This window comes from Rhinoderma darwinii, unplaced genomic scaffold (genome assembly GCF_050947455.1).
Source record: "Rhinoderma darwinii isolate aRhiDar2 unplaced genomic scaffold, aRhiDar2.hap1 Scaffold_931, whole genome shotgun sequence".
NCBI lineage: Eukaryota > Metazoa > Chordata > Amphibia > Anura > Rhinodermatidae > Rhinoderma > Rhinoderma darwinii.
The window spans coordinates 97,129-109,897 of NW_027464505.1; the positions used below are offsets into that span (position 1 = coordinate 97,129).

The 12,769-nt window shown below is 43.2% G+C and overlaps 1 long non-coding RNA gene across 2 annotated transcripts in view; it reads right to left on the reverse strand.

Annotated features, from left to right (window-relative positions):
• The window catches only part of LOC142732896 (uncharacterized), a 79,130-nt gene that overhangs the window by 48,352 nt on the left and 18,009 nt on the right, over positions 1–12,769 (reverse strand). For both annotated transcript variants that reach the window (XR_012879731.1, XR_012879730.1), the window contains exons 3-4: positions 9,507–9,604; positions 9,227–9,341 (exon numbers count right to left, since the gene is read on the reverse strand). This is a non-coding gene — a long non-coding RNA (uncharacterized LOC142732896). The remainder of the gene's footprint in view (positions 1–9,226; positions 9,342–9,506; positions 9,605–12,769) is intronic.

A 12,769-nucleotide genomic window follows, 5' to 3' on the forward strand; every position in this document is an offset into this window, starting at 1 on the left:
GATAATGCACTATTGCAGCTTACTTACTGACGTCATGGGTTTTTTGTATACTACTTTTGTCTATCACATATATGCCCTTGTGTTATGTATACCATCTCCCTTTGGTAAGGTATAGCATTTATACCATTCCTGCGATTCAATATACTGTGGAGTGATCCATATATAACTTTCCTTTTTTTAGAAACCTCGCTTTGTTTATAAATACGTATGTTATATGGTGATATATTTATATGCAATAACATTTATTTTTTACATTATGTGTAGCCTTGTGACTCTTGGTTCTCAATTTCTTTATATGATGTAGTGGAGTCCTGCTACTCTTTGATTTGACATTTTGGGGGTACTGTGTACATATATGTTGGTCGTACCTAACCGCTTACTCTCTCCTGTGAGACATTTATTCATAATAGATGTGTGGCCGGTGTCGCACTGATAAATGGTGTCGGATCTTATCCGCTTTTAGAAAACACTGCACATTTTGTATCTCCATAATCTGAGAGCCAGAACTTCTTTATTTTTTCTCCACCGGAGCCGCGTGAGGGCTTATTTGTTGCGGGACAATCTGTACTTTTCATTGGTACCATTTTGGGGTACATGCAATTTTTTTGATCACTTTTTATTACATTTTTTTGCAAGCCGGGTGACCAAAAACAAGCAATTCTGAGAATGTTTTTTAGTTTATTTTTTGCGGCGTTCACCGTGCACTATAAATGACCATTATATTTTATTCTGCGGGTCGGTACGATTACGGCGACACCAGATGTATATAGGGTCTTTTATGTTTTGCAGCGTTTGCGCAATAAAATCACTTTTTTATAAAATAATTTATTTTCTGTGTCACCATATTCTGAGAGCCATAACTTTTTTATTTTTCCGTCAAAAAAGCTGTGTAATGGATTGTTTTTTGCGGGACGGGTTGTAGTTTTTATCGGTATTATTTTCGGGTACATCCGACTTTTTGATCACTTTTTATTCTCTATTTTGGGAGGGGTGGTGACCAAAAAATAGCGATTCTGGTGTCGTTTTTTATTGATTTTTTTTGGGGTGTTCATCGTGCGGGAAAAATAACATTATAGTTTTATAGTTGGGGTCGTTACGAACGCGGTGATAACAGATATGTGTACTTTTTTTAACGGGTTTATTTTTTTTCTATAATAAAAGTCTTATTATAGGCAAAAAAAGCATTTAGTGTTTATAGAACTTCTAACTTTTATTTTTACACTTTTTTTAAAACATTTTTATTATCTTTTTTTTTACTTTTTTCACTTGTCCCACTAGGGGACACTTAGACTTGCAGCTCTGATCGCTGCTAGAGTACATTACACTACACACGTAGTGTGATGTACTCTAACTGTCATTGTGACGTGACTGTCACACTGACAGGAAGCCTCAGAGGAGCGGCCGGAGGCTGCTCCTCCGAGGCTTCCGTACATGGCAACCCAGAGGTCATTGTCTGACCTCCGATTGCCGTGACAAGCATCGGTAGTCCCCACGATCACTTCGTGGGGGCTGCTGATGTGCTTCAAACCACTTAAATGCGGCGACGGCAATCCGTCGCCGCATTTATGGGGTTAATTGCCGAAATCAGCGGCGATGGTCCGCTTACCGGCAAGGCTGGAGTGTCAGCTGTCGGGGACAGCTGACTTCCCGGTTCCCGGACACTGTCCGTTAGGACAGTGTGCGCCGGGAACTACTCCGCAATAGTACGTCTGGATGCGGGAACTAACCCCTCTGCAGGACGTACTATTGCGGAGCAGCGCGTGAAGAGGTTAAAAAAACGTCCCAAGAAGTGATATGCACTTCTTTTGGCGGGCGTCTTTTTACGGGCGTCTTTTTACGTGCTACGTACATACACACTCAGCAATGCTACTTATACACACACACACACACACACACACACACACACACACACACACACTCAGCTCTGCTGCACAGACACACACTCAGCTCTGCTGCACAGACACACACTCAGCGCTACTACACAGACACACACTCAGCACTGCTACTTATACACACACACACACACACACACACACACACACACACACTCAGCTCTGCTGCACAGACACACACTCAGCTCTGCTGCACAGACACACACTCAGCGCTACTACACAGACACACACTCAGCACTGCTACATACAGACACACACTGTAATGACCGGGGGTAGGGAAACAGACAAGTGAGCCCTAATCTACCCGCCACTCAGTCCCTGCCTACTTGCAACGACCCGCCCTAGGCGACAGGTTACAACTGGGCGACGGTCCCTACGCTCAATAAGTGCACGACAGACAGACAAGGGAACACAGAAGCTAAGGGAAATGGGGCCGTTGCCCACGGAAACGCCGTGAGCAACAAGAGTGGTGAACGAGCCGAGTCAAACCAGGAGTGTACGAGGTACCAAACGCAGAGCAGGAGAGTAGTGAACAAGCCGAGTCAACCAGGAGTGTACGAGGTACCAAACGCAGAGCAGGAGAGTAGTCAGTAAGCCAGGGTCAATATGAAGCAAGGACAAATAGTTCAAGAAGCTGCAGCAGGGCAAGGAAACCAAACGAGAAGAATCACAAGCAAGGAGGAACAGGAAAGGCAGGTATAAATAGACAGAGGGCGGGAGCTAGCTCCGTCTGGCCAGGCTGTGATAGGATGGCAGGCTTAGGAGTGGGAGAGCCTGAGTGGTGGAAGATGGAGTCAGTCTCACAGACATAGAAGCAGGTGCAGACTGATTACCTATGGGCGATGATACAGAAGCTGTGCCTGGCAGATCCTTTACACACACACTCAGCACTGCTACATACGGACACACACAGACGTGCTACATACATACACACAGTCAGCACTACTACATACATACACACACAAACACTCAGCACTATTACACAGACACACTCAGCTCTGCTACACAGACACTCAGCTCTGCTACACAAACACACTCAGCTCTGCTACACAGACACACTCAGCTCTGTTACACAGACACACTCAGCTCTGCTACACAGACACATACTTAGCTCTACTACACAGACACACACAGTCAGCACGGCTACATACAGAAACACACACACTCAGTACTGCTACATACAGACACACACAGCACTGCTACATACATACACACGGTCAGCACTGTTACATACATCGACACTCAACACTGCTACACACACACAAACACACACTCAGAACTCCTACATACATACACATACACACTCAGCTCTGCTACACAGACACTCACTCAGCTCTGCTACACAGACACACACACTCAGCTCTACTACACAGACACACACACTCAGCTCTACTACATCTGACAAGCTTAGCTCCGCACACCGTCCACACTGACAATACATCTAGCGCCAGGGGGGGGGCCGGGGGTCCGCCAGGGGGGGGTAGTCGGGGGTCACGAGAGCGGGTGTCTGTGAGAGGGGGACAGACAGAGACACACACTCAGCTATACTACATCTGACAAGCTTAGCTTCGCACACTGTCCACACTGACAATACATCTAGCGACAAGGGGGCAGGGGCCCTACGGGGGGCCGTCGGAGGTCACGAGAGCGGGGGTCTGTGAGAGAAAGGGATAGACAGACACACACACACACACACCTTACATGCAGTGCAGCCGGTCTTCATAATGGCGCCTGCTATCTCCCTACAAACAGCTTCTCTGCTGTGTGACTCTGACCTGCGTCTGTGCAGTACAGAGCCAGATAGCAGAGGCAATGGACAGGAGCCGTTCATTGTGTCCTATGCATTGTGCTGCCGTATTCCATCTCTGTATGTGTCGTTAATCAACACATACAGAGATGGAAAAAAAAATCGGCAGAGAAATTATAGAAGTAAAAGTATGAATACATTAAAAAGTAGAAAGTGACAACACAAATAAATAATTTATTTCTTTACATTATATTAAAAGCAATATAATAATAATAATAATAAATAAAAATCATGACACCTTCCCTATAAAATGTTGGCCTTAACCTGCCTATTGTAGGTCTTTAGGGCCAAGCATTTTTGGATTTTTCATCCTCACATTCCAAGAGTCATATTATTTTCATTTTTCCATCAATGTAGGAGCGCCTGTTTTTGTGTGGCAAGTTGTATTTTTCAATGCCACTATTTGGGGGTACATAACATTTTTTCATTAGCTTTTCATTTTGGGACGAAAGAAAGAAAAACCCCCACAATTCCACCATTTGTTTTTGATTTATTTTTTTTACCATACATCAAAATGTTACTTTATTCAATGTGTCTGCATGATTATGGTAATACCAAATATAAATTTTTTTATGTTTTATTACTTTTACACAATAAAAACATGTTTTATGGAAAAAAAAGTCATTTTTGTGTTGATGCATTCCGAAATACATAACTTTTTATATTTTTCATAGATAGAACTGTATGAGGGCTTGTTTTTTGCGGGATGAGTTGTAGTTTTCATTGGTACCATTTTGGAGTACATATAATTTCTTGACTAATTTTTATTTAAAAAAAATTGTGGAACAATTTTTTAAAAATTTTATTTTTAATTAAAATAGTCTTTTTTTAAAACGGCTTACCGCCTGCACCACGTAAATTAACAAGCTAATAGACTGGTCCCCGCACCTGCAGCCTGTCAATTTACGCGCTGTATTTAATAGAACAGCGTGCTTCTGCACACAATGCCATTTGCAGGATCGGGGTGTCACACTGCCAGCTCCATCCTGTACTGTGAATTTATCAGTTCCCGGTCACAAAAACCCTAAACACAGTTTGTAGTGATTTACATGGGGAAACGGCAGGGAACACACAGATCATGTGTCCTCTGCTAACCTGTGCCACCACAGTAAGGGCAGATACAGACGGACGTTGCGTTTTTGCGCGCGCAAACAACGCAGCGTTTTGCGCGCGCAAAAACCATTTGACAGCTCCGTGTGTCATCCGTGTATGATGCGCGGCTGCGTGATTTTCGCGCAGCCGCCATCATAGAGATGAGGCTAGTCGACGCCCGTCACTGTCCAAGGTGCTGAAAGAGCTAACTGATCGGCAGTAACTCTTTGAGCACCCTCGACAGTGAATGCCGAACACAATATACAGCAACCTGTTAAAAAAAAAAGAAAAAGTTGGTACTTACCCGAGAACTTCCCGGCCGTTGCCTTGGTGACGCGTCCTTGGTGACACGCCTCTCTTGACATCGGGCCCCACCTCCCTGGATGGCGCGGCAGTCCATGTGACCGCTGCAGCCTGTGCTTGGCCTGTGATTGGTTGGAGCTGTCACTTGGACTGAATTGTCATCCCGGGAGGTCAGACTGGAGGAAGAAGCCGGGAGTTATCGGTAAGTGAGAACTTCGTTTTTTTTACAGGTTCATGTTTATTGGGATCGGTAGTCACTGTCCATGGTGCTGAAACAGTTTAACTCTTTCAGCACCCTGGACAGTGACTATCTCCTGACGTCGCGTACCGGAAATTTTTTTGCCGGGTTCATCTCAAAGACACTCCATTTGGATGTTTGAAATTCATCCTTTTGACAGCTGGTGCGCTGTTTCAGTCGGTTCGCACGTAAGTGTTTCCGTGCGACCTGCGTGGTTTTCACGCACCCATTGACTTCAATGGGTGCGTGAAATACGCGGAGATATTGAACCGGTCGCGTTTTTTGCGCAGCAGTCAAACGCTGCGCAAAAAGCACGGACTGTCTGTACTGCCCCATAGACTTGTATTGGTCTTTGCGTGGCGCGTGAAAACCACGCGGCCCGCACGGACCGAATACACGTTCGTGTGAATCCCCCCTAAAAATAATAATAATAATAAATCATAAAAACAGTAAACCATAACTATACGTTTAGCAGCAATTTCCCACATTTTCAATAACATTTCAAAAGTCTATTTTTAGGGAACAGTTCAGTCCTGACGAGGCTTTGAGGGGCTTATATATTAGAAACCCCCATAAATCACCCTATTTCAAAACCGCATTTACAACGCTTTCTAACCCTTTAGGCGTTTCACAGGAACTAAAGCAAAGTGGAGGTGAAATTTACTAATTCAATTATTTTTGCAGAAATTCAATTTGAATCCATTTTATTTTTGTAACACAGCAAGTGATAACAGAGAAACACAACTCAATATTTATTGTCCAGATTCTGCGGTTTTTAGAAATATCCCATATGTGGCCCTAGTGTGCTACTAGACTCAAACACAGGCCTCAGAAACAAAGGAGTACATACTGGGCTTTTGGGCCTTCATTTTACACTCAACATTGCAATTGCAACACCAAGTAGGACAAGCCATAAGGTTATGCAAATCGAGGAAGTAGCAGGTGTCGAAGATCTGCAAATTATCACATTTTCAAGTACCTACGTAGCTCCAATCTGTGGCATGTGGGACAGGCATGAACGCCAGATTGAGAGCAAAGTTTTTCAGCCACATGAAACCTCAAAAATCGGATCAAGTGTTATTTGATGATTGTGCAATGTCTCCTGTTCATTGACGTGCCCGTTATCGCCACTTGTCGCAAACGGAGAGAGACAGAATCCTTGAACTGAGAGACATTGGTTTATCACTCCTGCAGATCGCTACGCACCTAGGCCGAGATGTCAGCACTGTTCAACGTTGAGTGTCCCGGAGGTTAGGAGAAAAACAACGAACGGGAATGACAGAAAGAGGTGCGCGGATGCGAATATATGCACGAACCGATCGTCTGATTGGAAGAATGGCGCATAATGATTGACTCTGTATTGCAAGTGAAATTGGACATCACATCAAAAAGCCTAGGGCCGCAACCAGTGTCGACACAAACCATCAAAAGGCATTTGAACGACATTGGGCTATGAGCCAGACGTGCCATTGACTACACACCACTGCTCTCAAAGGCTATCATGGTGCACAGCAAGACGGCAATGGAGGATGGAATGGAGGTCTATCCTCTTCAGCGATGAGTCCTGCTTTTGTCTCGGGCACAATGATAGCCGGAAATTGGTCTGAAAACCACGTAGGCAATGCCATGAAGAGGCCTTCACAAGGGAACGTGACACCGGCCCTACTCCCGGGATTATGGTGTGGGGTGGCATAATGTACAGTAGCCTGACCCCTCTAGTCTTCATTTCAGGTAAACGAACAGTTCGGCGTTACATTCATTTGGTTGTGGAGCAATTTCTCCAAAGTGTCCCAGAAGCCAGTTTTCAACAGAACAATGCCAGGCTGCATGTTGCTCATGCTACTGTGAGCAGCCTGTGTGGCCTAAACGTGCTACCATGGCCTGCAGCGTCTTTTGGACTTGTCTCCCATCTAGCACCTCTGGGACGTCATTGGACAGCAAATGCAAGGGAGCTGCCAACAGCCAATCTTGATAATTTGCGTGCTCAAGTGCATTCAGCGTGGCATAACAGCTATTAATAACCTCATTGATAGAATGCCAAGGCATGTACGTACGTGTATTTCTGCACTTGGCGCTCATACTCGGCACAGAATAAATCAAGGCGTTTGGAATATTTTGTTTCCATTTTTTTATCATTTGCATATTATTAACATGTCGATCGATCCTGTGATTTCCACAATTCCAAAACGTTTCCTCCTTGGTGTTGCAATTTTAATGTTGAGGAATCGGATATAGGTGTAACCCGTCAGTGTAATCCTGCCTGTGATGATACTGAGAGGACTGCTGAGAAGTGATCTCTAAAGAACAGGAAGGATCAGTCTCTTATAAATGGTGGATCCTGTGTTATCTATATATAGGTGTAACCCGTCAGTGTAATCCTGCCTGTGATGATACTGAGAGGACTGCTGAGAAGCGATCTCTAAAGAACAGGAAGGATCAGTCTCTTATAAATGGTGGATCCTGTGTTATCTATATATAGGGGTTATCTGTCAGTGTAATCCTGCCTGCGATGATAAAGAGATGACTGCTGAGAAGTGATCTCTAAAGAACAGGAAGGATCAGTCTCTTATAAATGGTGGATCCTGTGTTATCTATATATAGGGGTTACCTGTCAGTGTAATCCTGCCTGAGATGATAATGAGGTGACTGCTGAGAAGCGATTTCTACAATATTGTCACAATACCAGAATTTGGACTTCGATACCGATACTTCGTGTAGAATTACAATTTGAGATACCAAAACGATACTTTGCTAACAATAATAATAAAATAAAAAAAACCCCAAAAATAAAAAGTCCTTCCAATTTCTGATTTGAGGCTCATGGTCTTATGAATTTTGAACCTCCATTAATGTAATTAATCCCATTATGTAGCTCACAGTCATAATGGGCAACATTGAGTTAATGTGTGAGAGAAGGTGTATGGGCAGCACAGTAGAACAAAAACCTCCAGGGCATAAGGGTGCCGGCCTCCAGGGATCCGACTTGTAAATCCCCAATGGTATACAAATGTAAGGAGAAAGAGGCAGCCTGTCCTGCAAGAAACCTGTGATCCTGTCAGCAAGGAGAGATGGTGAGAATCTATGTGTGTCTGTGTGTGTGTATGTGTGTGTATATGTTACAGTGTGTGTGTGTGTGTGTGTGTGTGTGTGTGTGTATGTATGTATATGTATATATATATATATATATATATATGTGTCTACATATTTACCTGTAAGTATATATTCCAGATGTGTGTATGTATAATTGCCTGTATGTCTAAATATCTGTCTCTATGTATGCACAGTATATATGTTCCAGTATGTGCGTGTCTATATATGTGGTTCATATTTGGTTTGTGTAGGGGGCGGCAACAGGGAGTCCCGCACAGGGTGCCATCCAACCTAAGACCAGTCCTGATCATGTGATATCTATATATAGGTGTTACCTGTCAGTGTAATCCTGTCTGTAATGTTAATGAGATGTATGCTGAGAATTGATCTCTACAGAACAGGAAGGATCAGTCTATTATAAGACTCAGTGGCCAGAGGGAAAAATGCAAGATTTTAGGATTATTTTGAAATAAAGATGACTTAAAAGAAAACAAATCTTAAAAATATTTTTAACATAAAAACTTGATTTAAACAATAGGTAATTTTCTGAGTAAGTGGTTAAACGGAGTTTCCTCAGATCCCGGCTGTTAATCACAGCTGGTGCCTCCAAAATCTGATACTAAGCCTAGTGCATGACCGGATTCATAGATCACCTTGTAGAGAACTTCTATGTGCAGTCACAGCTCCCTCAGGTCCTGCACTATGTATAATACAGTGTCTGACGTGTTACTGTAATGTAGAACTAAGGAGGAACCCCACCTTAACAAACCTCCCAATTCACTTTCTAAATTCATTATCACTTACCTCTGGTAACACCTCCTGGAATTTCCTCCTCCACTTCACTGTTATATGGTTGATCGCCCCTCACCCGCTCTTCTTCTTCTTCATCCTCCACTTTAATATCAGTCAGATCTTCCCCCTGATTTCACATATGTAACAATTCAGTACAATACAGCAGAGAGTGCGAAGAATCTAACAGATCAACATAAGAAATCACCAAAATCTATGACCACATCTATGACCGCAGGACCAAAAAGCTCCGCACCCCCTATATAGATCTGGTATACGGCTCAGCTTCATCTACCTGATGATTCTCTGGGACATTGTGATTTTCCTCTGGACAGTCCTGGGAATACAGAGGACTGGGACATCTCTCTGGTGGATTTCTCCTACTGGATCCATCTGTAGGAAACACACAGTGACTGAATACATGACTACTGTATATCTGTCTATATATCAGACACTTCTCTCTACACTTCTATGTTTACTGATCAGAGCCGGAATTACAATGTTGAGGTCCTCACTACCGGTGTCGAGGTCCCTGCACCTTGTAAGCCACAGGCCTAAAGGAGACTGTGCCCTACCAGAGCGAACGGCGGGGCGTAACTGGCTCCCTGCTCCACCATAGTATTTACCTGTATCTGCCTTCTATGGACACAGTTACACATGAAAGTGGCGGGACACAGGGGCCTCTATTTTGAGAGTGCCCTGCAACCCAAAAAAATTGTCAGTGTGTCAAATGCTTATTAGCCTCTTAAAGGCTGTGTACACCTTTATAGACAATATTTCTATATGCTTTTATTAACCCCTTCACAACGGCCATACAGCAATATTCGTTCAAACCGCTGATGCCCCGGGCAGTTGTCATATAAATAAACATTGGCAGAATGGAAAGGGGTTTAATGTGTGCAGCGCTGCACTTTCCTGTCTGCCGGCTCTCTCCACAAGTGCCGGCACATCTCCCCCTTAGTTTAATCAAACTTATATGCCAAACCCCTGCAGATAGCACCCCAGCACCTGTAGATAGCGCCACTGAAGCTCCCACTAGGAGCAGAATGCTTTGCCAGAGCGTTGCCGTCAACTTGGCTAGGAATTGTGATCCTAGAGGGAGCCCCTGACGTCTCTGTCCATATATGGACAGTCACGACAGGGACTCCTCTGGGAGTGGAATCCACGGCCTATTTTTGACCTGTTTAAGACAGAACCATTTCTCAAGTCTGACGTGTCACTTTAAAGAGGCTCTGTCACCAGATTTTCAAACCCCTATCTCGTATTGCAGCAGATCGGCGCTGCAATGTAGATTACAGTAACGTTTTTTTTTCTTTCAAAAACGAGCATTTTTGGCCAAGTTATGACCATTTTTATATTTATGCAAATGAGCCTTTCTTAAGTACAACTGGGCGTGTTTAAAGTTAAGTCCAAGTCGGCGTGTATTGTGTGCGTACATCTGGGTGTGTTTACTTCTTTTACTAGCAGGGCGTTGTGAATGGAAGTGGATGATGCTGATTCGTCAGCATCATACACTTCCATTCACAACGCCCAGCTAGTAAAACAAGTAAAAACGCCCCGATGTACACACATAATACACGCCGACTTGGACTTAACTTTAAACACGCCCAGTTGTACTTAAGAAAGGCTCATTTGCATAAATATAAAAATGGTCATAACTTGGCCAAAAATGCTCGTTTAAAAAAAACCAAAAAAAACGTTACTGTTATCTACATTGCAGCGCCGATCTGCTGCAATACGAGATAGGGGTTTGAAAATCTGGTGACAGAGCCTCTTTAAGGGTATGTGCACATGGGGCGGATAAGATGTAGATTTTCTGTTCTCCACATAGAGGTGGGACCCCCATATATCAGACATTTATGGCATATCTCTCAGATGAGAAGAGTAAAATGAAGACATTCCCCCCAGACAATGAAGACCTGACTCCTGACAACCTGACACATGACGGATACTGGGGAGACATTGCTGACATCGCACAAGACGTGGTGCACACTATGCAGTCAGTGTTTTGATATGAACTGTGAGGTTCTGCAGCAGCTGAGGTGACATTATATATAAAGGGCACATGCAGTGTGATCTCTTATCATCATGTTATAGCGCAGGTGGAGCAGAGCAGAGTGATACATTGTTTTGTGGGATAAGATTCAGTATAAACTTGTATTTTACTCATTTAACCCCTTCCTGAACAGGACATTTACCGACATAGGGAACACCTGACACCCTGGGCTGGAAACCTGCAAAGGCTGGAAACCTAAGAGAACTGTGATTAAGGCCATTTATATACTTAGATTCTGTGGTCAACAGCGACTGCAGAAACTAAGCTGTAAGAAAGACGGGGGTCCTCCCTGACAGCTCATCGTCCCCACGTGACACGATGGATGGTTGTCATGGCAGCATGGGGGGCAATGAAGGTCCGCCATCTTTCTGCTCCTATAAACCCCTTAATATTAATCACGATATATTGCGATACATTAGTATTACAGTGATTTGTACCGGAGATCTAATCATCACTAGTTCAAGTCCCCCAGAACAGGAATACATTTTTTTTTGAAAAAACAGTAAAATAAAGTTTTCATTTATGAATAAAAATAATTTAAAATGTAAAAAAAAAACCTCCACAAACCCTTTTCCCATTTTTTCTCTAAAGTAACGTAAAAAACATAAACATAACTGGTATCACCGCATCCGTAAGAGTCAGAACGATTACAATATAATGTTATTTACCCGCACGGTGAACACCGTAAAAACATAAACATAACTGGTATCACCGCATCCGTAAGAGTCAGAACGATTACAATATAATGTTATTTACCCGCACGGTGAACACCGTAAAAACATAAACATAACTGGTATCACCGCATCCGTAAGAGTCAGAACGATTACAATATAATGTTATTTACCCGCACGGTGAACACCGTAAAAACATAAACATAACTGGTATCACCGCATCCGTAAGAGTCAGAACGATTACAATATAATGTTATTTACCCGCACGGTGAACACCGTAAAAACATAAACATAACTGGTATCACCGCATCCGTAAGAGTCAGAACGATTACAATATAATGTTATTTACCAGCACGGTGAACACCGTAAAAACATAAACATAACTGGTATCACCGCATCCGTAAGAGTCAGAACGATTACAATATAATGTTATTTAACCCGCACGGTGAACACCGTAAAAACATAAACATAACTGGTATCACCGCATCCGTAAGAGTCAGAACGATTACAATATAATGTTATTTACCAGCACGGTGAACACCGTAAAAACATAAACATAACTGGTATCACCGCATCCGTAAGAGTCAGAACGATTACAATATAATGTTATTTACCCGCACGGTGAACACCGTAAAAACATAAACATAACTGGTATCACCGCATCCGTAAGAGTCAGAACGATTACAATATAATGTTATTTACCCGCACGGTGAACACCGTAAAAAACATAAACATAACTGGTATCACCGCATCCGTAAGAGTCAGAACGATTACAATATAATGTTATTTACCCGCACGGTGAACACCGTAAAAACATAAACATAACTGGTA